The sequence below is a fragment of the Vanacampus margaritifer genome, chromosome 11 (genome assembly GCF_051991255.1).
Source record: "Vanacampus margaritifer isolate UIUO_Vmar chromosome 11, RoL_Vmar_1.0, whole genome shotgun sequence".
Lineage (NCBI taxonomy): Eukaryota > Metazoa > Chordata > Actinopteri > Syngnathiformes > Syngnathidae > Vanacampus > Vanacampus margaritifer.
Genome location: NC_135442.1, coordinates 2036289 through 2063683, shown reverse-complemented (window position 1 = coordinate 2063683; position 27395 = coordinate 2036289). Strand labels below are relative to the sequence as shown.

The following is a 27395-nucleotide window of genomic DNA, read 5'->3' as shown; positions in this document are numbered from 1 at the left end:
GGGGAGCTTTCATTCAAAAGTTCAAGTGCTTCTCGTGCAAAAAAAAAAAAGGTCCCCCGTAAGAGCATGCCAGTGGTATCTTCAGCTCCACTTTGTGAGCGAGTACATCAGTTGCTGTTTGCGCCCCCTGGCTATACAAAACACAAGAGACTTAAAGTTAGATAACAGTCAAAGCCTATTCACATGGAATTGCTGAGTGTATAGTGAGTACCCCCCCCCCCCCCCAAGTTCTTGCTTTTATGCAGCAGCATATAAAACCATCAAATAAGGCATCCATTTTCTATTATTCAATCAATCAGTTTTTCTTTTGAAATATAATAAGGTTTCGTGTTACCTTGACTAGTTTTGGCTAACCGACACTACCTGACTTTGGGCAAGACTGCTCGTCGGCCAATCACATGGAAACAAACAACTGTTCACACTCACATTTATACCTACAACTTAAAATTACAGTCGATGCATATGCATAGTTCGGTGCCCACAAATTTGCATATTCGCAGATTTTGTTTACCAACATTTTTTGAATATAGATTCTACTTCTGGGATTCAAACAAATAAATGAATAAAGTTTTAAAAAAAATGACATTTTAATTACGATTCAAGGGGCCGCTCACAGAACGTGGTCGTGGCTACGCGGCCAGTTGCCCAACGCTGATTTAAGGTCTTTAACTCTTTGACTGCCAGACTTTTTCAGAAAAGGGATGCCGTGGGTGCCAGCCGATTTAAGCATTTTGACTGATCTTTCAAGGTCCACAGACGATTATGTGTTTGGACTATGGAAACACACATACTACCAAATGAATGATTGGACTCTCATCTTTCATCAGAAAAAAAAAGTTTGTTTCTACCTTATTCCGTTTTTCAGTAATCAACAATAGAAAATGGTTAGTTTCACCTCTGTTTTGAAACAAACGTCTTTTAACGTCTTTGGCACTACTCCCTAGGATTTTACTAAACGTTATTTAACGTTTTTGGCAGTCAAAGAGTTAATGAACATTTTTAATGAGTCTTTAATGAAAACCATGCATGTCTTTTGCATGAGAAAGTCCATCCGTGCAAGCACAGATGGACAGAAAATTGGGTGAACGCGTCTCCATAACGGGAGATATGAAAAAGGCTCAAGGACCCGTGCCCAAAATTGAACAGGAAGTCAGCCATTTTGCTTTGAAAGCAGCAATTTGGAATCAATTCCAAGGCTGAATTCTTCTCTACCCCAGCTTTAAAATGCATACGGTCAACATTTAATGGAGCAGATGAGCTCTTTCCATTCTTCATGGAATTTGTCCAAATGAATGGATGGATGGAATCCCATTCGGAAAAACAAGCATCCTAACATGCCAAATTCAATTTCTCTCTCTCCATGCCATCGCATGTAGGTGAAGCACGGTGTCAAATTTTGATGATCATTTGGAGGATTTGGGATGGGTTCGAGGGTCTGTTCTTTTGCTGTTGTAAATTATTATTTTTGATTAAAAATGACGCACAGAAAAGTGAATGGAATTCAGGTGAAGTCCACAGTGTGAAAAAAAAAATACTTTCAGACTGTGTCTTAAATAAATGGTTGTTTTTATGCTGCGTAATGAATTGTTAGATCATATCGGACTGTCCCCGCTTTATTAGTCATGTGAAAGAATAAGGAAACAAACATGTGGCTCGAGTTTGATAAATGAGAGTCCCTGATAGAGATGTACTTTATTTATTATATATACAAACAAAGTTTGGCAAAGAATAGCTTGAGCGTGTCTCTGGTGAATAGAGCACGGCAGAAAGATAGCGCCGCGCTAACCCACTTGCTTTGGGCCTTCAGGGGCTCGCTGCCTTCTGTGCGGATTGTAAGTCATGGAACCATTTCGGGCCGTGTGAATGAATAAATCATGCAACACGGAATACAACAAGACCAAGCTGGCTAAATATTTCATTCTCGCCGTCCGACGCTGCAACCTTAATTTCTGGCGGCAACAAAAGATAAGAGGCTATTGCACAACGCCGTAAAAGTTCATTCCATCCCCCCCGTAAACATCACAAGAGTGTAAAACAGACCTGGCTGGCACATGTCTTAACTAAAAGGGCCATTAACTGTAAATTGTCATGGCAACGAACAGTGGTGGCAAAGAAGGAAGTGCTTTGAGTTTGCAATTTAAATAAGAACAAAAAAAAACACTTCATCATTGCGGACATACGCAGCTGAGAGGATTCAGAAGTGAAGTCGGATTAACAGCATGTCTGCATTATTTGAATTAAAAAAAAAAAAAAAATCTGTTGTGCCAAGTAATCAAAACATGTATTGTATATACACGAATGAACAGTGAAAATAAATAAATAAGAAAATAAAAGACTTTCTGCTTTTTTATTTTTTTTACCACAGTCCTGAGTTGAATGAGTGCTTTTCTATTACTCTAGTCTAGTTTTTACTTCTTTCTGTCCCCTTTCATTTTTTTTTTAAGAGTAAAATAAATTTTTGTATTGAATAGTAAACATTACCGTTAATCTAAATAAAAAGGGACACGACACTGAATAAAGTCAAGGGTGAGCAGTTAGGGTACGAGATGGATGACTTCCAAGTTGGTTTCGCGCCGAGATCCATCCTTTAATGAAGTTGCTTGCCGGGGAAATGTGGTTGCGAAGGCAGTAGTGGAGATGCACGTTCAAATCATAAACTTTTATTATAGGGCCTTCCCAAGGCTCCTTGTCCTGCCGACATGATTGAAGGACCTCTTGAAACACTCCGGGAAAAAACATTAACACTGATTTTATGTGTTTGCACATATACACTTGCCCTTCCAAAAGTCTTGGAACACTAGATTTAAAGTCCATTATTTTTTAAGAGGACAAAAGCTCCAGCATGTGATCTTTTATTTTCCAGTTTTTTTTTTTACAGTTGGAGGCGTGACCAACAGAGGTGGGCGTGTCAATGAATTTTGAGCGTCCGTCACTCGTCAATCATCTACAGTCGGGACTTGGGGTGTCAAAATGAGTGCGTCAATTTTCAGTTCATTTAAAGTTCTTTTAACGGCACTCATTTTTGTAAATCACAATTAATGACCGGCCCGTGTGCTGGGGGAATTCCAGTCGCAACGCAGCAGACATGACATCATCAAAATGTAGCTGCAATACATTGAATAATAATGCATATAGTTGCGGAGACTGGGATCAAGTTGGTATACAGAATTACAATTTTAAAAATGTACAAAATTTGACGAGTTATTTCATGTTAAAGATTAGATAGCTCTTGAAAATAAAAAATGCACTGAGCTGTCACCATCGTCTTACAGATTTTATGCCATCTAGTGGCAGAAATATGACCTCAACACAAATCAATATCACACTCATTTTTACAGTACAGTGTTTTTTATTTTATTTTTATTTATTTTTTACTAATTACGGCATCACTGACTAAAAGATGCAACCATATTTCTATTAGTTTAACATTTTGTTCCACTTTTATGTTAACAAGAGTAAAAACTAAAAACTTTGAAAAAAATATTCTATTGTGCATTTAGAACAGATATAAATTTTGAGATTAATCGTGAGTTAACTATTGAAGTCATGCAATTAATTGCGATTAAAATTTGGAATGACCTGACACATCTAGTCGGGACACACTTCCGTCATTGTCAATCCGTCAATATTTTGCAATTTGCCATTCTTTATTCCTCAGCCAAATGTGTGTTTCCATCATTTGAAGCGGGCAATCAGTCATTACGTCCGTCACTTGTGAATGACGGAATGCCCAGATCCGACCTACCCTGGTATTGATGATGATTACATTGACGAACAAAAACCCACTTTCGGCAAAGTTCCTTGTCAGTTGTTAATCGTCAACAAAATGTGCGTCCGTCATTGACAAACCGATATTGATGGAATGCCCATCTCTGCTAACCGACATGAAAACCAGAGGCCTGTCTAGGGTTGAATAATGACATTTAACAGGGAGTGGAATCGTAATAATTTTAACATCCAATCAGCCATCCATTTTGTGGACCACAAAGGAAAATAGTTCTTCATAGCCACTTCTCTGGGCAAAATGTCTGCCAAAACAAACCAACAAATCTCAGACAGTTATTTCCGTGACGACAAACTTGGATGACAAACTGAAACTCCATAATATTGATCATTATATTCAAACACGATGAGTAATTGTGAGTGTGGTATTGATTCCTTACAAACACAATATGAGTCCTAAACACACGCAAAATATGATCATTTGTGTCTCGTTTTCAATGGAAAAGTACATTTGTTTGTGGAGGATGTCGGCATTACGCCATCAACATCCATATTAACATGTGTTCCGCGCTCTTGCTAACACAAACACACTACAATCCAATTCCTTCCACTAATGGAGCCATTATTTTTGCCAGTATAAGATTTGGTGGTGTGAGGTTAATGGCTTCATTAGGCAACAAATGGCCACCCAGGGCCCGTGTAATGCGCTTTGCTCGTCCTGCCGCCACAATATTTCATCATTTGCCGCCTATGAATGTATTAAATTACTGCAAAATTGATTATCCCCGGCTAACGTTGCGATGCTTTTATTGCGGAATGCCATTCGCCGCAACGCTTTATAACCGCAAATGGCTTTCTGCCAATAAATTAGCACCCAACGGGCGGCATTCCCGTACAGATATCGAAATGCAAAAGAAGAACACATATTGACACACTTTGTCTGGATTTAGAGTGGGAGTTGTTAAATCTTTTTTGTTAGAGAATCATAAGGCTGATACAATTTCCCTCACAGGGTGAATAAACTGTCTTCCTACCTAACTATGGACCTAGCTAGCTTGCGACCTACCTAGCTAGCTAGCAACGAAGCTAGCTAGCTAGTAGCTAGCTATCTACCTACTTAATGTAATCTAATCTATATTCCCCAGAACTAGAGTTGTCCATGTTTTTGGCATTTTATCTTCCAAAAGGTCGGTTTACAGAGGATTTTCAACTCACTTGACGGCTGTTTTTGTCCGACTGTAACACTACATGGCACAGCGAAATATCCAGTGTCGGTACCAGATGTGATCGGGCTGCCAGATCGATCGAAAATAGATTGAATAAATGATAAATGCACAAATTAAATGGCTGAGATGTGACAAATATTGTCAGTTTTGATTGCTAATGTGTTCCTTTTATCATAAAGATGATTTTGTGATGTATCGTGATTTGTGAACTGCTAAAATAAGAAACCAGCTCGAAGGTCGAAGGCGCTTCAATCTATTTGATTATTTCTTCAATCTTAAAGTATCGTGCTTTTTATATTCTTACGGTTTTACAATTTCAGTCCATACAGTTTGTTATTTAAATGACATCTTTAATATTTTCTTTCCAATGTTTTGACGTCAAACAGATTTTTCCCCCCATATGTCTTTATTGAACAATTGTAAACGGATAATTTCCAGCCAATCCTGTAGTGTGACGTCATCAGCAGGCGAACCCGATACAATCTGGCAGATGATCGTTACATAGTGGTTAGCCTTGCTAGCTACGGCTATTCCGATTGTCACCAGTCTTGAAATATTCTTACCAGCAAGGAATGATCGACCCCCCCCACCCCAAAAAAAAATTATGTCATTGATTAATCGACTTGACCTTCATCACATTATTACAAAAGCTCTTTAGTCGTCAAATGACCCATTTATTGCGTATGATGAGGTGGTTTAAGAAAAAATATATATATAAATTCATCGCTTTATATACGGGTAGGAGGTAAAAAAAAGTCTATACTTCTCCTGTGTATAGGTTATATTTTTATGTTTTACATGATTTTTAATATCTTTGAGTATATATATAATTTTTTTTGTTTTTTTATATATATGTGTGTGTTTGAGAAATAAAATTCATTCATTCATATGGCGCCGCGTATACCGCGGCATCCCCTGCCGACACAGGTGGCGCCCAAATTGTAACCTGTTGAATTCTGGAGCAGAGCCTTGTGATGGCATGTCAACGTATCGAGTGATTTGCGAGTGACGACTGTCAGAGATTGCTACGGCGAGGAAGGAAATGGAGGAATCAATAATTAAGTGTTGCGTCCCAGTGTGCTGAGCTGTGGGACTCAAGACACATCAGGACACATCAAGCCACATCAAGACGCATGACGTACTGTGATGTGGTAAATAATTAAATACATAAATAAATAAATAAATAAATAAGAACCGCTGCTCAGCCTTGAAGTGGTCTACGTGGACAAGCCTGAATTCCCCCAAGATCCAACTGTGCCTTTACAATCCGATGGAACCTTTGAGCTGCTTCTCTCCTCCTGCTTATTATCAGCAAAGCAAGGACGTTGTGTTAAGAAGGTGACATAATATCGAGCAACGTAACATAAACATAAAAACAAGCGGAAAATGCACCAGGCTACTTCCTCTTCGTTGTTTTTTTTTTTTTTTTAACATCATTGCGCTGCTGCATCGTCCTTGAGCGTGGAATTATAGAAAAGGCTTTGATAAAAACCAGCTATCATTTTGGCATTGGTTTATGTCATTTTGTTTGTCACGCTTCACAATCATTCAAACGATGTCCTGTAACTACGGACAACAACCAAAAAAATGCAGCGTTTAGCCAGTGACTCAACATCGATGTTTAATTCATGCGTCCGACTCGCTCCTGTTCCTGTTCCATGTGCGAATTTTGGACAATTGCAGTCACTATAATGGAGTTGGTGGGAGGGCTGGTGGCAAGAAAAATGATAATGAAATGTGAGACGGGGGCTGCATTGTGTAAATATCCGTCAGAGGGAGCGAGGCTGAGAGAGAGCGAGCGAGCCAAAAAGCCAACAACGGCCTCTGGAGACCAGCTTGGTTCAAGTTCGGATCTGGTGTCAAATGAAAAACGTGCCGTAAGGGCCACGTTTATTCGACGTCCCCGGCGGCCACACTTGCCTCGTTTGCCTGAAACGCACAACGCCGCCAGATTCTCACGATGTCATACAAGGTTAGGTTGACACTGCAGGTCTTCATGCTCAATTTGGATTTTTTGGGCGTTAAAATCTGACACAACGTTGTGTTTACTGTAGAGGTGTTAGAAAAAATCGATTCGGCAATATCGCGATATTACAGCGCGCAATTCTCGAATCGATTCAATATGCAACCGAATCGATTTTGAAACATAATTTTTTTATGGGAATATTCATCAAAACGTCTTACTTAGGGTTAAGACTTACACATTAAGCATGGAAGAATGTTATATTAATGGAACATTAAGCCTTAATATTTTATTTCAGTGCTGTTCAAACAGACTGCAACCTGTTTGTTAACAGCAGTGGCTCAGTTATAAGCCTGAAGTTCCAGATAAATAAATACATTTTCATACAAATCTTATAGTGTACATGTACAAGTTTACTGATTTGTATTTTCTAATTTTGAGTAAAAAATAAAATAAAATCGCAATAATCAATATTTAGATTCGTATCGGGTTTAATCGAATCGAATCGTGACCTATGAATCGTGATTCGAATCGAATCGCCAGGTACTAGGCAATTCACACACCCCTAGTTTACAGATAATAATAATAATAATAATAATAATGAACCTATATTTACAACTACAGCATTTCTAGGGGTGGGAATCTTTGACTGTCTCACAATTTGATTTAATTACGATTTTTGGGTCTGCCATTCATTCACAATAAGTTTAACTTACTTCTTTAACTGCACACCGGCCGGTGGTGGCCCGTCTGCTTTCGATTTTCTGCATGTTATTGTGAAGGATCCTTGTCCCGTGATTTAGATTTGTTGTTTTATATTGTGAAATAAAAAGTATTTCTAATAAAAGCAAAAAATTTCTCCCCTCCCTGGCGCATTTGGATGCAGGAATGTGAAGATTTGTGTACGATGACATCATCACGGTCACAACAGAGCTTCTCATTGGCCCAAAGTTAAGGCAGGGAGGACTAATTGCATATCTTGATCAAGCGTTTTGTAATTGTGAGTCTTGGTTAATTCAATGAAAAATGCTTCCATGAAAGCGAGTTCATCAGGGTTGAATCTACAGAATCAATAAAAGCGCAACAATTCCCAACGTAAATATATCGACGGTACATCTTTATTAACCTCATTTATTTCCCGCAAGTGCACCTCGCAATATATCAGTGACAACTCGTCCTCATTTACAAATGAATCATCCTTGCCTCATTTTCCCACAAAGCCACAGTAAAAAGAAAAAAAAAAGGCGTCTCCCACATTGTCACGCTTATTTGGACTGCAGCTGGCTTGGGCTGTTCTCGCACCTCGAACGCCGCGCAATTCAATTATGCATCCGATAGCGGAATCATTAATTTGATTGTGTGTCGGGTGTCCTGCGCGATGTAAAAAGACATTATCCTTGAGTGACGCTAGTTAATGTTGACACGGGAACTTTCATCACGACACTCGCGGGGAACTTTTAATATTAGTTTCACATCTGTCTCTGTTTTCCTTCTAGTTACTATAATAAGGTGAAAATGCATCTTTTAGTGAAGCCACTTTGGAATGATCACTTTATTATGGGTGGATAAATGGAAGCATTCTCATTATTTATGCTACTTCCCTTAGCAGAGGTACTTTTTTTTTTTCTGTCTAGCGTACCACTCGGTTCCACGGTCCTTCATAAACTCCTTATTAGCTGTAAAAGGTCATTTTGAAAAGACACGCATGGGCGTCCCAAACGTCCTTTTTTTTTTGTATTTGGCCTCAGGTACATCATTTGGACAGATGCGAAGTGATTGGCAAGCTTCTGACACATTTTCCACAATCACCCACTTGACAAGCGCAGCCGATGACATCATCCACAAGGGGGGTCTTGCGGCTGGGATAGGCTCCAGCAAACCCGCCGCTCTCAAAATGAATCGATGATGAAATGAATCCATATGGCTGGGTTGAAAAAAATTGAATAATCAATATCGAACCCATTTTCCTTTTATATCAATTCATAAAAGCATGAATCAATTATTTTAATATCTCTTTTTTCCCATAACTTAACAACAAAATAGAATTTTAAAGGCCTTTTTTTTTAATCTTACGGTTTTCTTGAAATTTACCGTTCACGTGAATTTAAAACTATTTTCTTACATATATGAAAGAGCTGACTTATTGCACTTTATGACAATTCAGAATGTTTTAAATCTATATTTACGATTATTGAATTGGAATTATGAAAACATTAAAATGTCATCCATGCTGTTGTTTGCGTAACACTTAAGTGATTATAACGTGTTATTCTCATTCATAAATAAATCATATAAGCAGTTACTGCCTCTGCAAAACTTAATTTGGAATTGAATGTTTGTGACGTTTTTTTTTTTTGTTATCATGTCCATGTTATTTAACTGCTGTTCCATAATCAATATCGGATTGAACAAATGGAAACAGAAAAAAATCGAAATCAAATCGAATGAATCCACAACTATTTTAATAATTGAGTTATGGTTTGGAGCTATTTTGTATTTCTATTTAAAATGGTCCAAATACTGTGATTTCTCAACAGTAATTATTCCTTGATTTCTGCAGTCCTTCATGAAAGAAGACTGATTATCTTATCTTCTTAACTTCTGTTTTTACTTTGGAAAACAACGACTGAACCGGTAACATAATCAGCTTCAAAAACAATCAATCAATGCCCGTATTTTTAATCACTATACAAATACGAAATGCGAAATAAAGAACAATCACTGGTTTATAAACAGTAATCAGGGAATAAATGCTTTTTTTGGTAATACACTCAAATGCAAATTAAAAATGTATCTGTTTATTTGATGGCGTAATCAATAGAATAATCGATTCTAGAACTTGGCACTTCCCGCAACCCAAATGAATAAATGAATGTATGTCTCCCTAGAATGGGATTCCCGAGCCCAAGTTTGAGAAGCGCATCTCCACAGAACGCCAATAAAAGCTGGATCCCGCACCGGCGTCCAAATCGATCCCCAACGTCGTTAGCGCCTTCTAAAAAGGGCCGAGCTGTAAAGGTAAATGATTTATTTGGGCAAGAATGAGCTGATGTTTTTGCAGTTGATCATCACCTTGGCCCTCTTCTGCTCCCGTCTCCAAATAATGATCTCCTCGGAGGCCCAGATATGACTGGAGACGGACGATTACCGAGAAAAAGCTACAATCGATGGATAATGAATGCCAATGAATCTCTCGCGCAGGATGGGGGGGAGACACAGCGCTGCGGGGGGGCAAAGAAGGCCGCCGGGCTTTGATTAATGTCTGGCGCTGCATGGCAACCGGGACATCCCATAATGCATTGCACGGACTTCCTTTTCAATCCGCCAACCAAACCCTCCCTTCTATCTCGTACCTTTGTTTTTTTTGGTGCAACTTTTTTGCCGCCGTCTCCCGGCTGACCGAGGCACTAATGGGACCATTAGCAGTTTTGCGGTGGTCATTAATCACCCGCTCTGATGCAGTCGGATCTCATTGTGTCGTCGTCGCAAATAATTAGCGAGGGAGTCTTTGTTGGCCTCGTTTCCGCTCACGCTGGCTGCGTACGTCGCCACTTTAAGCAGAAACTCGGAAGTGCGTTCATTTGGAGTTAATTGAAAGTTCCTTTAAAGCCACTCATTTGTTCAACGTGCCATTCATGTCCAGCCAAATTTAGCAGTAATGTAAATGTAATAATAATGCACATATTTATGGAGACCCGAGTCAGGTTGTATTTGACAAGTTTGAAAATGTGTTCAAAAGTTACTTCATGTTAAAGATTAGATTAGATCATTTTACCATGAAAAGAAATGCGCTGAGCTGCCACCAATGTCTTACAAATGCAATTATGCCATCTAGTGGCACAAAAATGACCTCGACACAAATCAATATCACACTCATTTTTTATAGTACAGCACATCTTTTTAATTTTAATTCAATTTTATGAATTCTTTTGAAATTACGGTATCACTAACTATTACCAGTAGTTTTGCTTTTTTTTTTTTTTCACTTTTATGTTAACACGAGTATGGATATTTAGAATTTTTTTTTTTTTATTGTACATTTAATTCATTGTGAGTTAACAATTGAAGTCATGCGATTACTTTTCACAATTTAGTACATTTGTCAGGTTTCTTAACTCCCAAACGCCCCGTTTTTTTTTTCTCAAATATTCATTTATTTCGCATGATCTTCAGCGGTAATGCATTAATTTTTTTTTTTATTGAGTTACTAATGGCAATTCTTTTCTTTCTTTTTTTTTTCTTCCTTTCTGACGCTTTAGCTAATAAAACATTCTCCAGGCCAGATTGGCCCAGAAACACTTTGGCTGTCGCTGACAAATGAATGAAGCCGGAGGATTCATCAGCAATCCTTTGAGAGCGAAGGCACCAAATTGTATGCAATGGAGCTAATAACGACATCTGGAATTGGTTGACTTCTGTTACTTTGGTTCATTCAACATATGTCTAAAATTCATCCAGGAGCAATACTTTTTTAAAAAAAATGTATTTATTTATTTTATTTATTTTATTTTATTTTTCCCTGGAGTAATACTGCCGTTGCTGAGAAACACAACAGGAGCGTTAGACAACAAGACATTGAGAGGTAAGGCATTAATTCAACACCTAGAGAGTTAAATGTAACACTTCAAAAGTGTCGATATTGGTCCACACTACTGTTTTACACTGAGATTGAGTTAAAACAGTTTTGTTTGTAATTGAAATATAACAATAGCCAACACTGGTAAGTGTTGATTTTACACTACACTCGAAAATGAGTTACTTATATCAACACTACAAGTGTTAATATTAACTAAATATGTAACTCTAAGTCAAATTAAACTAAATAACTTAGCTACCCTGTGATTTTTTTTTTTTTTTTTGGAGAGCTCCGTATTGTTCATTCGGTAATTTTACCGATTTGACATGTCATCATCATTGCTCTCCTTTTTAAATTTTTTTTTTAATATATATATATTTTTTGTATTTTTATATATTTTTTTTGTATGTGGGTGAATATGTGTATGTGCGTGCGTGCATTCATTAGTTCACCTAAAACCTATAAAAAATTTTAAAAAATCCCATACCGCTTCCCTAAACCGAACACTTCCAGCCAGAGTCGTGAGGCCGTCAGGAGACCCGAGGAAGGACCAAAGAAAGGAAAGGAAAGTCAAATTAAAATTCCAATGTCAACATTACATACTAGTGTAAAATTAAATGTTGTGTTAAAACTACCATCAGAGTGTTTTAACTCCGTCTCTGTGTAAAAAAAATGTAACACTTTCAAAAGTGTTGTTTTAAATATATTTAGTGTGGACCACTTTTGAAGTGTAAAATTCACAAACTCTGCAAGTGTTGGATTAACATTGTCGGTTTTGCTGTTTTTAATGAAAAAAGTAAATTTCTCATAAAAACAAAAAAGAATATCTGCATGGATATATTTGGTCAAATTTTGCATGTAAACTATTAAAACACATATTTCCTTCCAGCCTCCCCAAAATTCTCCCATCAACACCATTTCTCCGGCTAATAGCGGACCTCAAGCGAAATGTGTTTAAAAGCATATTTGATGGCCAAATGAGGCTTCCCTCCCGGGGCACCTAAAACGGTTAAATGTAAAATGGTTGGAATTGTGAGAATCGATCATTTCAAGTGGTCCTTATTGGGCCGGCTGCGCTTTCCGGAGGTCACCACGAGTGCACGTAAGCAACGGCGGGATGAATGTGGAGCGGCTGGCATCAATATGAGGCTAATGTCATTTGGTGACGCATCCTGGTCGTTACTGGGGCCGGCGAAGAGTGGCCCCCCCGCCCGCTCTAATGACCGGCATGTCAGGAAAACTAATGTTATTACACGGCAATATTAGATATAGCTGTTATTGCCGTGACAGGCGGCCGAGACCAGCGCAGTCAACGGACGGATTTCTCGTGGATGGCTTTCACTCGCCGGCTGACGGCGGTTGACTTGACTTGCGCGGTTTACTTAGACTTTGTTTTTGCTGCACGTAAAAGTACACGTCTCGTGGAAGCGCCACTTCAAAATGTTCAGGTTTACCAACAATTCCTGCTTCACACAAAATGTTCAGATTTTTTTTTCTTCCTATTTCTTTATCGTATTTTATTTTCACTTATTCCTCTACTGCATTATGCTGTTTTTATGTTTTAACCACACAATGGTAAAAAAAAAAAAAATCAGATAAAATAGTTTGGAGGCTGGAACAGATGAATTACATTTCCATGGACAATTGAGAAACATGACCTTGATTTCTGAACGTTTCAGGTTTTCAACAGGCTAGTCTATTCTAGTCCTGTCTCTAGTCTAGTCTATAGTCTAGATTATTCTAGTCTAGACTATTTTAAAGCTTGCGTATTCTATTCTAGTCTAGTCTAGTCCAGTCCAGAGCCTAGTCTATTCTACTCCAGTCTAGTCTAATCTAGTCTACTTTAGTCCTGTCTCTAGTCTAGTTTAGACTATTCTGGTCATTAGTGCAGTTTCTATTCTAGTCTAGCCCAGTCACTAGTCTAGTCTATAGTCTAGATTATTCTAGTCTAGTTCAGTCTCTAGTCTATTCTAGACTATTTTAAATCTTGAATATTCTAGTCTAGTCTATTCTAGTCTAGTCTAGTCTAGTCCAGTCCAGAGCCCAGTCTACTCCAGTCTAGTCTAATCTAGTCTACTTTAGTCCTGTCTCTAGTCTAGTTTAGACGATTCTGGTCATTAGTGCAGTTTCTATTCTAGCCTAGTCCAGTCACTAGTCTAGTCTATAGTCTAGATTATTCTAGTCTAGTTCAGTCTCAAATCTAGTCTAGACTATTTTAAATCTTGAGTATTCTAGTCTAGTCTAGTCCAGAGCCTAGTCTAGTCCAGTCCAGCCTATGGTCTAATCCAGTCATCTTCGGTTCATTTACTGGAGACTCCAAACTGCCCGGGTGCGAACGTGCGTACGAGTGGTTGCTTGTCTTTTTGGTAGACTTTCATCCAAATGCTGCGAGGATCGCGGGAAAATGACAGGCCAGCGTAATTCCCTCGACAAAAGTCACCTCAGGCTAACTGAAGATTTGAAGTTGTGCCATAACTGACAACTGGTACATATTTTAACACACACACGCAGACCAGCCATCTTGGATTTGCGGTTCCGTTGTAAATGCTTTGGGCCGCACGGGTTGTCATTATTTGACATTGAAGGATGAAAACGGAACCTTCTACCTGTCTGCCCGCCACTTCCCGTACGCCACTTTTTCACTAATGGCGCTTTTATTTGTGCCGAGTTGTACCACCTAAGGTCAGGCATAGCCCCCCCCCCCCACCCCCCACCGCCTACAATCCATCATAATGGGCTTGCTTTTACTGCCATTTTTTTTTAAAGCGGCCTCCCAACTTGTTATGAAAGCGCGTCGTGTTTCTTAAGAGCCGCGTCCGATTTGCAAGACGACGGCGTCCGATTTGCAAGACGACGGCGTCCGATTTGCAAGACGACGGCGTCCTCCGATTCAGCTGGCCTTCGATCAATGCCGCACGAGATGCTCGGCTCTCCCGGCGGAAAAGAGCAAGGCGGGAGTGACAAGGGAGCTGAGTGGATTTGTCTCGAATGCAGTTAACGTGAGGGTGAGACCGCGTCCATGTACTTAAACTGTCGCCTGCAATGGCGTCCAACAAGCAATTTGAAGGTGGAGGAATAACATGTTTTTTCTAAACGAAAGCAAAGTCAAGGCTTTGTGTTTTTAGGATGTTAAACCAGCCATGTGAAAAGCGCTTCTGCTCTGTCGCCTCATTTTCGAGATAAAATATGGATTCGCCCTTTGACTGGCCATTATTTTGACATTTTTTGTTTCGCTTTCAGGTACAGCAATCTCTAAATGGCGCACGCACAAGCAAACATTTCCAAGCATTTTGTGCGTCTCCGGAGCGATCCATCCTCATTTGTTCCCGTCCAATTAATAAAGATTCCGCAGACGCTTTCCCCCCTCCTTTCTTTACTGACATTTAAAAAAAACAGCAGTAATTCTCTGAAGGCCCACCGAGCTTTTTCCATATTTTCCAACCTTTTACCTCTCACAAGCAGAAAGAGAAAAGGGTGCGAAAAGGAGAAAGAACAAAGTCCAAAAGCATCATTAAGATTTTTTTTTTTTTTCCCCAGCGTTGTCCTTGCAGCTAATTACACACGACAAGACATTTCAAAGGCGGACGGGGTGTTGCGTGACGTCGAAAAAAGAAAACCTCGGTGGTCCTTCTTCCTCTTCTTTCCCTTTTTTTGTTGATGAGGCGGATAATGAGCCACCTGTCTTTGCCGAGTCCTGCGATATTTCACTCAGCATTTCATCTTTTTGGAGCGCGGGGAATAAAACGCTGAGTGGAACGGCGGCACGCAAAAAAAAGGGGGAAAAGGAACACCGGGCTCTCTCACCGGGTTTTTTGGGGTGTGAAAAATGCTCAACAGACAACGCAAGTTAGCGTCTTGGCTCGCGCCGATTGGAGATCGGATGTCGACTGACAAAATGGCTGCCAGTCGTTTCTGTCGGACTCACAGATCTCAAATTCAGCTGAGATCAATTGTCTTTTAAAACGACGTCCTACCGCGCAATTGCAGACGGTTTTCTGCCAGCCTTTTTTTTTTGAGCATCTACTGATTTAATTCAAGTGAATGAAAACCTCCCAGGCCGGCTTTCCCGGCATACGATGACCTTTGTGTCATTTGTCTGCTGGCGCATTTGGAAGGCGACCTTAAAGGATAACTTGACACTAAATCAACGTTTTGTTTCCTGATGAAAGAAGAGACTCTAATCTTTCTTTTGGTAGTTCCATTATTTTTAGAGCAATGGAACACAATATTCTGTGGGCCTTGCAAAATCAGTCCAAATTCAGTCAAACAGCCGGGAGCGAAGGGGATTGCTTCAGGGAAAATGGCAGGGAGTGAATGAGTTAAGAAGACTGAAATACCAAACGGTTGTAAGACTGTGATTTTCTTCGAGATGCATATGAATATAAACACAGCATCCATCCGTATTTGTAAATTGTGGAAAGAGCAGAATGTCAAAATTCCCAAATCGGTGCTTCTGCGACTCCCCCATCTCTTGGTCTCATGACGTCCTCATTCAGATTAAAACAAGTACTGGTCCATTCATGAACAAATGCCTGCTCTGAATTTTGCCCTTCAGCTGCTTGTTAGAGAACAGAAGATTGTGCAAAAAGCCCTGAAACATTGAAGAGTTGGACATGTGCAGTCAGACATTCCGAGCAGGTCAAATTAAGTGCACTTGTAAAGGTTATGTCCATTTTCACATTATCCTGAAATTCTCCCCAAAAGCCCATCACAAAGTTTTTGTAAGCAGCAATTTAACTTTCACATTCTACACTTTTCAGTAAAAGAAAAATTATTTTGGCATTTGCCCGCAAACGTAAATAAAGCCTTCGGTCTTTTCTCAAATTGATAAAAGAGCATCTTGGAAAGCAGCTCCATCATCCGCACTTGATGACTCTTTTTCATTCAAGCGCGCCAGATAACAGACTTGCGCTACATACGACACGTCAAAAACACAATTGCAATTTTTTCTGTGAAAAATCTCTCGCTATCAGTTGGCTGAAGACAGACCTTGAGGGGAGGAAGCAATCATTTTTTTTCCTTCCTCCACCACCATTAAGGATAGTTACCTCATGTTGGTGAGCGGCGCGCGCAGGTTCTCATCATTGGTCGCCAACATGTCTCCGATTGCATTGATTGCAGTCAAACATATTGATAGAAATCGCGTTGAGTTTTCAGTGTTGTGATCAATTTGAGCCAAATGACTTGCATTTTGCTGATCTTTCCCGTAAGTGGAACTGGCGGCATTCTACGAATAAATAACGCAGCACCTGAAAAGGATTTATTTCAATAACATGAAATTTGGCAGGCAGACAGATCCAGCATGAAAAGACCCACAACAAAAGTCTCAGGAAGCCATGTTGTAAATTGTACAGGAAGTCGGCCATTTTGGTTAAAAGCTGCCTGGAAATGTATCACCCATTGATACAAATTTGGGTGGACATGTCTATCAAACAGGATGTAGGAAAAAGTTGTCAATATCCATCCACCCGAAATCGAACAGGAAGTCCGCCATTTTGTTTTGAAGAGACATTTTGTGCAAATACCAGGCCTTTACATTGGACACAACAATCAACATGAAATCGGAAAATCACGTCTCTCATAACAGACAGACAGGTAAAAAAAGTCTCCAGCACCAGTGCCAGAAATTGAACAGGAAGTCCGCCATTTTGTTTTGAAGAGACATTTTGTACAAATACCAGGCCTTTACATTGGACACAACAATCAACATGAAATCGGAAAATCACGTCTCTCATAACAGACAGACAGGTAAAAAAAGTCTCCAGCACCAGTGCCAGAAATTGAACAGGAAGTCCGCCATTTTGTTTTGAAGAGACATTTTGTACAAATACCAGGCCTTTACATTGGACACAACAATCAACATGAAATCGGAAAATCACGTCTCTCATAACAGACAGACAGGTAAAAAAAGTCTCCAGCACCAGTGCCAGAAATTGAACAGGAAGTCCGCCATTTTGTTTGCAAACAGCCATTTTGGGTGAATTCCAAGCCTTGGACTCCTTACGAGGGAATCTGCTCGATCAAGCCCCAGTGGGAAGCGTCTATCCTCGACAGATGGGCAATGCTTAATTGTGAAGCTTACAAAGACAAAGTAAACAAAAGACGTAACCTCTGACGAAGATTATGAATGTATCCACATTTCTCGCCAACATATGAACTCATTAGAAGCGATTATAGAGGAGCTACTACTGCTTGTCTGGTCCTATGACGTCATTCCAGGCATCCTTGCGCCCTCCGAGGAGGGAAGCTGTGGCCTTCTGATATACAAAATGCAAATGTGAACTTTTCACAGCGCCCGAGAAGTCGTTTGATGCCCGAGTCTCCTCGGCTGGACTAGGTGCGAGAAAACATTAGGAGCTGCCGGTGTGCCTCTGTGTCTGACAAAGTGCCCATTTGTGGTTCCAGCGGGTGGTTAACAAGATGGCGGTGACGGCTGGACTTTCAGATAACAAAATGATGGCCATAATACCACGGTTTGATACTTTCTCTTTCAACACTCTTATTTCACCAGGCACTTATTTTCCATTGTTGAAAAAGGTTGCTGGGTCTACTCGACTTACTCTATTGTTAACATTTTGTTTTTTCGAACTTACTAAGGCAAGATGAAAAATTAATTGTTCAATTGAGAGACGAAATATATCTTGAGTGTACATCGGACATGTTTCCGTCAATATTCCCGAAAGATCAACAATTACTGCCCAGGCTTCTCCTGCCAGAAGTGAGCTACGTCAGGCTAACTTTCACAAATGTAGCGATTCTGATAGCATTTTCGATGCTGCTTAGCAATCGGATTCCTTTTCGAGTCTCTTTATTGATTCAAAGTAGATTTGGAAAAGAAATAATATAACTGATTGATGTCATTTGAAAAAAAAAATAACTCTGCTCAGTGACTGGATGGTGGTGGCGCTTCCTGGATTGGCGTAGCCTACATATTACTAAGTGGAGGACGAAGGTATTCCACGATTCCCTCAGTAGTGATGAGGAAATCAAAAATAACAATATAGCAAGCAAAAGATTCCTTGAAATCGAATTACCGTTCTCAAACAGAACCGGTTATTGATTACTGTCCCTACTGGCGACCTTGACTCATTCCCTCCCAGCCATCTTCACTGAAGCAACCCCCTTCGCCCCTGGCTGGTTTACTGGATTTTGACTGATTTTGCAAGATCTACAGAATATTGTGTTCTATTGCTATAAAAGCATGGAAACTACCAAAATAAATTTTAGAGTCTCTTCTTTCATCAGGAAAAGAAATATATTTGTATCTGTTTCCATTTTGCAGCAATTGCCATTAGAATATAGCAAAATGTCATCATTATTCACATTCCTGGTGAAAACGCTGGGGGAAAATAGCTTTTTTGCAACATGGCCCTGGCTGATCTCTTTACTCTGCTGCCACCTGCGGCCGTTTTTTTGTAATAACTGCCATTGCTTGAAGCCACCTCTTCATGTCAGAAGCTGTATCAAAGCCTAACAATAGATACGTCTAAATACGTTTTTGGGAGTGCAGGACAAAGTAATAAAAAACTTATTTATACATTTTGGGGTTTGAATGTAATTGGGACTTGTATATCATCTATAGCTTTGAATGCTTGTTTGTCAAAATGTGCCATTCAATTGCATGGCAGCAATCAAATATAGGGTTAATCTTGCTTCTCTTCACCAAAAAGTTAGTCGTTATAGGCTCCGAACTCACTTGCAACGGTCATTTTTGTAACATTTTTCAATTTGCCAACTGCTATTATATTCAGAACGAGTGAAAAGTGTGTGTTTATCATCCTCACTCACCACAGAAATGTGCAAGTTGAAACACCGCCCCACATCGCCCAACCGGTTGCACCGCATATAAGGCCCTCCGACAATTTAGTTAGCCGCTACATTGCGTCAGCACAAAAAAAAAAAAAAAAAAAGCAGAACTCAATCGTTGCGTTAACTTAAAGCAACAGCTTGAACATCATCTTGATGGCACACTGAGTTATAATAGGCTTGAATTTATGCTCATTTATTCCCACTCAGCAGCCTGAAAGCCAGTTATGGCACTATATAACTTCGGATGACAGCAGCGACGCTGACGTGCGAGCAATGCAAAGCGTTTTTGCTGCACTAGACGCTATCTCCGAATACAGATACCACGGCAAGACGGCGGGCGGGCGGGCGGCAAAAAAGAAAGCGGCAAAACCATTTAACACAAGCTGTTTACATTGGCAACAACAGATGTTGAGCTCAGATGGCGAAAAGTGAATTTTACTTTGTCACACGTAACACGTCACTGTGTCAACGGCTGGTTGCAGTTTTAGCGCCGGGTCTCCATTACGTCTTGTCTTGGTTTTCCCTAAAAGTTACGGGGTTATGAGTCACCAGTCCATCACTGGTCACACATGAAACAACCATTCACATGTATGGATCATTTCGAGAGGGGATCGTCAACCGGAAGAACACGGTCCATGTCCAGATCAAGCCACGGTCAAGCTACTGTATATGGTCGGCCTTGTTATGATCATGTGACCATAATGAGCCAATCAACCAGCTTGGTTACCGAAAGCGATTTGGAGGGTTGTTGATGATGTGGCGAATTGTTACTAAGTTCCAAATGATCACTCAGACTTTAAAAAAAAAATGAATTGGAGGGCCGGTTCTTTCAGAAGCCAGCGCAAAACCGCTTTGTCTCATTTATTGCGAGATTGCAGCTTTAATAAAAAAGCAGGAAGGTTAAGCGGGACCTCCAAACCAAACAAGGATCTTTCAAACAAATCCACTGAACTCGATGGCCAGAACACTCAACGTGTCCGTTGTCCTTGGGTGGGCTTATAATAGCTTCAATGATGGTACAGGCATTGGTAACAAAACATCCGACTTGCAAACCTAGAAATAAACGTTGTGAGAAGGAAAATGATATGTGCCACATTGATGTGGTTCGACAGGCCAGTTACGCAAATCAAAATATTTTGGGGCTTCGGTCCTCTCCATTTCTGGAGTCTTCAGTGAACCTAGCATGCCAACTTTGGAATGTGGAAGGAAGCTACGCACAGAAAGGCCCAAGTCAATATCCAAACCCGCAACTTCTCCACCATGAGGCGTACATGCTAACTGCTACATGCTAACCGCTACCCACCATGCTGGGACGCTTACCCTGTGCCCCACAAAATACCAGTATCTCTCTATTTGTCAGACCAGATCTAGTACAAGCAAAATCGCAAAATGGCCTTTTAAGAATTACTACTTAAGGGTGAAATGGGACATTTGTTGTCCAGTTGTGATCAACTTTGCTATTATACTGAGTCTGAAAAACAGCCGTCAAAGTGAGCTATTGTCCAACTTGCCTGCCGTGCCTCGTGGTGGATATCCGCAATGTTGCCATCAATCAAACGGCATTCTTGCCTCAGCCGCTTCCATCTTCCACTGGATCCATTACCTTTTTTTTCCCCCGTCTTCTTCTCTATTGTTTGCCACGACCATATGTGACTCCCTGAAGGTTACTGCGGCCATTTCAATCTGAGAGTAACCCCACTGGCAAGTCTTGTCGTGTTGTGATGAAAACGGTAGCTAGCTACAGCACACGTTTGACATTGCTGCATTACAAAGCATTAGGGTGGAACTCAAATCTGCTCCAGGCTCGTACGACTCCAAACTACGCAACACACTCAAGAAAGATAATGGAAGGTTTAAGGGTAAGTGGTTCGGGTTAGAGGTTATGGCTAGGGTTCTGCGGCATTAGAGTTAGCATAAGAGGTTGAGATTTGGGTTAGAGTGAGAGGGGTTACGGTTAAAGTGGGTGTCGTTTTTTAAATGTATTTTTTTAGATATAAGCTATTGTTTGGCCAATTTTTAATTTATTTTAATTTTTTTACAAAAAACGAACTCAACTCGGCTCACGCCACAACAACCAGCAGTTCGGCAGAACAACGTCAATAAAGAGACTTCAAAGATTTATGACCCTTAAATAAGCAATATTTAAACACAAATATAGACAGATAATGTAAAAATACTCACAGGCGTATTCTTTAGACTTTGTGAAGAACGACTAAAAATACTTCCGTTTACTGAATCTCTCTTACACTGCCCCCTGTATGTGACAAAGTTACGCACACTAGAAGGTGAAGCGCAATGTCCATTGAATTAAAGCAAAAACCGTGGCAAAAAAACGTATTAGCTTATTACTGTTTTTATAAAAATACAATATTATAGCGCAATATATTTATTAAAAAAAGGAGGCGGGAACAGATTGATGGTATTTCCGTTTATTTCATCAGGGAACGATGGTTTGAGATATGTTTTGACTTAATGAACTTATGACTATATAAAAACATATTAACTCATTCACTGCCATTGATGGCTATAGGTGTCAAAAATTCATTCGAACTATTTCTATTAGTTTAAAATTTTTTCCACTTTTGTTAACAAGAGTATGAAAACCTAAAAAAAAAATGTATTGTACATTTAGAACAGATATAAAATTTGTGATTAATCGTGAGTTAACTATTGAAGTCATGCGATTAATTACAACTAAAAAATTTAATCGCCTGATGCGATTTTTTTTTAAAGCAGGGATGTGATTTTTCCGCTAATTCGCGGAATTCCGCTTTTTTTATCTCCCCCCCAAAAAAATCCGATTTTTTTTATTTTTTTTATTTTTTTAGTAGTTCATTGTGTATGCACATGACTCCGACAGATAACATCTTCTGCTATAACAAAGACATTTGTGGTATGCTCTAATATGAGTTACTTTTCATTTGGTCATGATACAATTATTTGTTCATGAAATTTGAACTCTTCAACATTATTTATGTGTTAACTTAGTAATCACATTAGTTAGATATGATGATATTCTCAGTGATAGTTTTTAAAAGCAAAGGCAGTCCAATGTTTTTGAATGTGACTGATTTTGAGTTGACTAAAACTGCCATTTTATATGGGATAGTTCAATATACATTGAAAATTGATGCTGTTGTTTTGTCTATTTCTTTGTCATGTGAGTGCATTGAAAGTACTTCAAAACACGGAAAACCCATGAGCTCCGGGGGGCTTCGCTGGACCTAGCTGGGTGCCAGCGGCCCCCAGACCCCCGGCTAAATTTTCAGATAATTTCACTTTGGTCAAATCACATCCCTGTTAAAGAAAAGGTTAATAAAAATTAAGGATCAGGCGTTTAAATTTTTATTTTATTTTATTTTATTATAATCAATTGCATGACTTCACTAGTTAACTCACGATTAATCACAAATGTTATATCTGTTCTAAATGCACAGTATTTTTTTTCTAGGTTTTTATACTCTTGTTAACAAAAGTGGGAAAAATGTTAAACTAATAGAAATAGTTCAAATTAATATTATAGCCGTCAACGGCAGTGAATGAGTTAATGACTATAAGCTCCATTACAAACTTTCTTGATGTCAGTGAAAGATAATGCAACGTCTAATGAAGGACTGCAGGCGGGAAGAAATGTCAACGTTGAAGTAACGAAAGGAAGACTGTTTTTGAAACAATAAAAAAACAACGACGATGCGACGGTGGTACTTTTGGATCCGGCAAACCTTTAAAGTAGTGTGGGAGGTTGTGTGCTGCTGACGCGACGCTTCTATTAAACTTCAGATTCCGATGCACAAAATCTGTACTGTGGGAAGCACATATTTATTTCAAATAGACACGGGGGAGATATACAAAAATCACATCATTACAGCATGCAAAAAAAGAAAAAAAAGATGTGATGGCAAGGTTCTTGAGAGAAGATGACAAAAAGGGAAACCACTAAAATTGAACATACTTCATTTTATGTTGTTAGGGCGAAGGAGCTCTTGTCGTGACTAATTTTAAGTTCCTTGAGTTGCAGAAATGACGAGTGAATGCCAGAGCTCTAAAGATAATTATTAGTAAATGTAAGAAGCATGTTTTCCATTTAGTTGACGTGAAAGTTTTGATTCATTTCAGCCATCTGTATTAATAAAGCAAAGTGAAAACCTTTTGCAAATTGATGAATTGGGAGCGTCTAATCTTGTCATCTTCTACCATAAAAGTTAACGCTACAATCGATCCACAGCATCATATGGCCAAACATACGACTTCACATTCATAAACCAGTCTCAAATGGTAAAGCACATATAAGGACATTAATGCATTATTAAACGTGTAATGTAGAGCCCCCCCACCCCCGCCCTCCCCCCCAAAAAGATGCATAGCTCCTACATCATTGTGTATCAACAATTCCTCTCAGAGCAGATGTCATGTTCCCGTTGGCCTGTAGAGGGCGCAGTGGTTCTGTTGATTTCCCTCTCAATGGAGTGCTGGAGTGACTATTAAATAGTTGAACTCATTAAAGCATGACTACAGTTTATTGTTTGATATTTTGAAAAGAATATACAGTATGATGGAATACCACATTTCTTTATTTCTATTTTATGCCTGGGTTGGGGTTCTAAACACATCTTGGGTTTTAAATTGTTTTTTTTTTAGTCTGGGTTAGGGTTTAGAAATTGTGTGGAAGCAAGAGTTTTGTTTTCAAATGAGTGTTTCAAGACTTGGACTTCCAAGCCAAAGTTTTCAAGTCAAGGGTACGGTTTCAAACTGGGGTTTCAAATGAGAGTATCAGCAAGTATTAGGGTTTCAAATTACCATTTCATGTTTTGTTTTGAAGGCAGGGTTTTGATTTAAGGCTAGCAAGTTGTTTAGTAAAGTTTTAAGATCGAGTTATGACTACAAGCAAATTACTGTATATAATTTCAAGCCTGTGTTAGGGTTTGCGAGCGGGTTTTAAAAGTAGGGCTTCAAGCTAGGGTTAGCCTTTCAAATTGGGATTACAAGCAAACTTTCCAAATGTGTTTACATTGTCCTTGTTTTCAAATGAGGTGGTGAAAATGTTTGGAATGCTTGTGTTGCATTATCACGACAGGCAAACGACTGCAGCCAAACCCCCCACACACGCACGCACGCACCAGGCAAGAGCACTCACCTTTTCACTAATGCGTATCCATTTGTCTGTGTAAACGCAAGGTGAACAGTGCAACTGGAACTCAAAGTGCTTTGTTGCGTCCAGGGACTCGTCGGCGTGTTTCTACCTTGCAGGACGTCCGTATTTGCCCGTAACTCAATTGCTCTTTCATTCTCTTTCCACGTCTTCAAACCATGATGGGCGTTTTTTTTTTTTCTACCTTTGGGAAGTACAAAAATAAACAAAGTGCTCTCTACGGTCTTCCGTGCCTTATTTTTTCTTTTTTTTTAAATCAACACACAAAACCAAATTTGCAGTGTGCCATCCAATTCAGAAGATGCCGGAAAACGTGAATGCACTGTAGTAGATAAATGTCAGCCAAGCCTCCCGTTCATAAATTATTAGCACTTGTTTTTATACTGAGGAGAAGGCGCTTGACATTTCCAATTGCCAACAACAAGCCTATAGAATATAGGGGAGAAAGGATATAGGTGACGTTTTAGCACTTATCCTCAAGAGGGTCAGCCAGAGCAGACGAAACAACATAGGAGATTTGCACCCGCATCTCCTGACTGAGTGCTATCATTACGCACAATCTCCTCGCAATAACAATCAGCATCAAGCGCTTTGATATAATTCTTCCAAATGTAAACCCCTGCAGCCGCACTCGGCTAATTTAGCCAAACTTGCTCCCAGATGAGGACAAAGTGAGAGCTTAATTTATCGGTGCTGTCAGTCCATCAAATCGTTTATTCCCGAGCCTCGACTGCACTGCAAAGGCAGCCTGGGGTGGGCTCGGGTTTCCTGTCAATGTTGAGGCCTCGGCTTGTCAATGCAACCTTGATGGCCTAAAATGTGGCGAGGCTGCACGCGTGTAGTCTGGAGTCGCCTCCTCCACACGACCGTGTTCACGCAGCACCTCCATGACCGCAAGGTGTAAGCCAACGTGTTGCTTTCAAAACAGAACTTTGCGTTCCGTTCACCATCGGCAAAATAAGCGTATACATATAAATGGACATGTTCTGCCTCGGATGTTTTGTTCTGCATATTTTTTTTAAACTGAAATCAGCCCACATTCTTTAAAACAAGGCACGACGATGGGCTAGCTCGTCGCTAATATTCAACAGTTATCGTGGCAAGCTAAGATGCATACTTGGTTGAAGCTACCTGGCAAGAACAGCATTCTGCATTCCGGGAGATCTTTGAGAGTCGTACTTTGTTTCATGAGTTCACAAAGATATAAGAAAGGACTAGTACTGCTGCGCAAATTGAGAAACGGCTAACTAACTTAACTACATACTGCAACGCGTGGCGGTAGATCATCCATGGACGGCGCTGCTGGATAGCCCAAAATTAGAGAGGTCTGGAAGTCCACATGTAACTCCCTTTATTGATAGGCACAAAAAAAAAGAAGCTTCTTGGCGCTAGCACGCGTCACGATTAAGCAGACGGTTGTGTACATGAGCGCTCATTGTCAGGCACGCCTCCTCCATCCTTCCACGGGCGTATGAAGGTCAGGTGAAGGCAATGCGAGGGATTACGGGAGCTCAGTGAATAGCGCGTGTGTGTGTCCAGCAGGAAAGGGTGAAGTTAATGGCTTAGAGAGGAGTGTGGGAGGTCTCCAGCCCGTGAAAACGGATGCCTTTTATTGCAGATTGACCCTCTGCTCGAGCCTCTCCTGATAGTCCGGATGAAGACCTGCGAGGCGGGTGTAGGGTGGGGGGAGTGTCTGCCTGGATTTGCAGTTAATGTACCGGCGTTAATGAAGTCGCTCCGCTCCGCCGGACGTGTCCATCCCCTTGTTGATCGCCCCGGGTCCACTGTGAGTCTATTGTGGGTCGTAAGCGGCAACTGAATTGTGGATTTTCACAAGCCTCGGGTGATTTTGAGGGACTGATGGTCAGTGGACGCAAGCGTGAGAGGGGAGGGGAGGGGGGGGGGGCGGGGGGGTGTTATGGGTCCAGCATTGGCTTAAGCCAGAGGACTTTATAAAAGCCCAACATGCCCCAGTAATTCTCATTAGCAGAAACAGGGTTTCCTAGATTTGGTTGAGTGGTATAATAAGAGGGAAACATTATTTTGTATTGGGAACAAATAGCAGTATATCTATTTTTTTTTAGCAGTGGTGGTGGCGGTGAAGACCAATAAGACTGACCTACAATATCAGGCAAAAGGTTTACAACACCCCAATTTGACATCTTTTGAAAGCGGTTTAAGTACGACAAATAACTGGAAATGACCAAGAAAAGTGCTGAACTGCCAGAGGTAAAACAACAATAACAAAACTGGTCAAGTTAAAACTGAAACTATAACATACAGTACATGTACATTTCAGAATCAGTCTTAAACCCCATCGAGCTTGTTTGGGATAAATTGGACAGAAGATTGAATGTAAAAACATTCTAAGTGCCCCACATTTGCGGGAAGTTGCGCAATATTCTTGAGGAGAAGACAGATAATATTCACATGACGTCATTTGCCCCACATTGTGCGCCGCTCACGGGTTCATGGAATGATGGGAACGGACAAAGGCGTGTCCCGAATTGCAAAGTTAAATCGAAAGTCTTTCCAACCGACAAAGTCTACCAAAGAATGTTCTGACCATTTTGATTGACTGCCAGACGTTTTCAGAAAAGGGATGCCGTGGGTGCCAGCCGATTTTAAGCATTTTGACTGATCTTTCAAGGTCCACAGAAAATTATGTGTTTGGACTATGGAAACACACATACTACCAAATGAAAGATTGGACTCTCATCTTTCATCAGAAAAAAATGTTTGTTTCTACCTTATTCCGTTTTTCAGTAATCAACAATAGAAAATGGTTAGTTTCACCTCTGTTTTGAAACAAACGTCTTTTAACGTCTTTGGCACTCCTCCATAGAATTTTACTAAACGTTATTTAACGTTTTTGGCAGTCAAAGAGTTTAAGGGAAGTATCATTTGACCATAATGCGATCGTGATAAATGTGAGCCACTCGCCGCGGA

General features: G+C 40.1%; 1 long non-coding RNA gene across 1 annotated transcript in view; it reads right to left on the bottom strand.

Annotated features, from left to right (window-relative positions):
• The window catches only part of LOC144060573 (uncharacterized), a 51446-nt gene continuing 24051 nt past the window's right edge, over nucleotides 1-27395 (bottom strand). The window contains exon 3 of the long non-coding RNA XR_013295946.1: nucleotides 1-131. This is a non-coding gene — a long non-coding RNA (uncharacterized LOC144060573). The remainder of the gene's footprint in view (nucleotides 132-27395) is intronic.